A 1,920-nucleotide genomic window follows, 5' to 3' on the forward strand; every position below is an offset into this window, starting at 1 on the left:
AAAATTTAAAAATTAATTTTTTAAAATACAAAAATAACAAAAACCAAAAAAAACAACCAAAAAACAACAAAAACAAAGAATAAAAAAAAAGTACAAAAAATAACTAAAATAAAACCACTACCTTATACAACAAAATTATGCACCTCAAATATATAATAAACAAAATATGATACCTCACATTCACTCCAAAAAACGTCAATAATCAATAGACATATCATAAGACTGAGTATGATACCAATTAAAATTAAATAATTTAATACGAAATAAATTAATAATAAGAAAACAAACTCCAACAAAAACATGAGAACCATGTAAACCGGTACCAACATAAAAAACATTACCATAAATACTATCATTCATAACAAAACAGTTATTATTATATTCATAAAATTGAAAACACAAAAAAAATGAACCAATAAAAATACAAATTAACAAAAAAACTTCACAATTAAATTTATTTAAACATAAATAACGACGAGAATACTTCAACAATTGACTATTTATCATCAAAAACAAACTAGCCATACCATTAATACCAATATAATCAGGTGATAAAATACCCAAAGGAGACCAAACACCACCCAATCAAGTTAAAGAACACAAAGAAGAGTCCAAATAAGTCCAAAAAATAGAAAAAAATAAAGCTAATTCACTAAACAAAAACAAACGAAATCCCTGATTAAATATACGATAATCATAAAAAGAATATTGACCACTTACATCTTCTAATATAACATCTTTTAACCACAAAAAAGATACATAAATAATATATAACAAACAAATAAAAATAGAAAAAAAACAACCCATACTTATAAACAAAGCTAAACTAACATCAATACCTAGAATACCAATACCAAACATTAAAGGATAATAACTATATTCTATCTTATGAAACTTACGAAACTTTAAAAAAATTATATTTTACAAACCAACAATACCTAAAATTGTCATACTTAATATACTAAAAATATACCTAAACAACTTAAAACTAAAAAAATTAGTTAAACAAATAAAAAATAAACAACAAAAATAAAATAAAGTACAAAAAAGATTAAAATAATTAAAAGGATAATCTGTAGGATAATGACCAGCTCAAGTTAACCAAAAAAAAATTCAAACAAAACACATAACAAAAAAATATAAAATATTATCCAAAATAGTAAAATATCTATTAGGTCATACAAGAGCTACCAGCACAAACACAGAACTAAATATTAAAATAACACCAAATAACTTATTGGGACAGAACGTAAAATAGTAAAAGCAAACAAAAAATATCATTCAGGAACAACATGGGCAGGACTAGCTATAGAATCAGACTCCACAAAAATCATAGGATCACTCAAATTAAAAGAAAAATACAAACTAAACAAAAATAAAAAAAAATAAAAAATAATATCAAAAGAATCCTTTAATCAAAATCTAGGAAAAAAGTGAATTTTATCATAATCACCATGACAATATAAACTAGAACTGATCCAGTAAAATGCAAAAAAAATAAATGAACGATAATTAAAATTATCAAAGATCAAGGTAAAATAAAATGAATAGAATAAAAAAACTTCAAAGTATTTTCACAAACACTAAAACTACCCCAAATTCATCAAACCAAATATTTACCCAAATAAGGAATAGACGTTATCAAACTAGTAATAACTACAGCAGCTCAATACCTTATTTGGCCTCAAATTAAAACATAACCAGTAAAAGCAATACCCATCAATAAAAAATAAATACAAACACCACTTAATCAAACACCAACAAGACGATAACTTCCATAAATCAAACCCTTAAAAAATATGTATATAAATAAACAAAAAAAACATAGAAGCACCATTGGAGTGCATAATACGAATAAGCCAACCAAAATTAACCTCAAATATAATATACTGAACAGTGCTAAAAAGCATCACCAGCAGT

Source organism: Loa loa (genome assembly GCF_000183805.2).
Source record: "Loa loa unplaced genomic scaffold supercont3.769, whole genome shotgun sequence".
NCBI classification, from domain to species: domain Eukaryota; kingdom Metazoa; phylum Nematoda; class Chromadorea; order Rhabditida; family Onchocercidae; genus Loa; species Loa loa.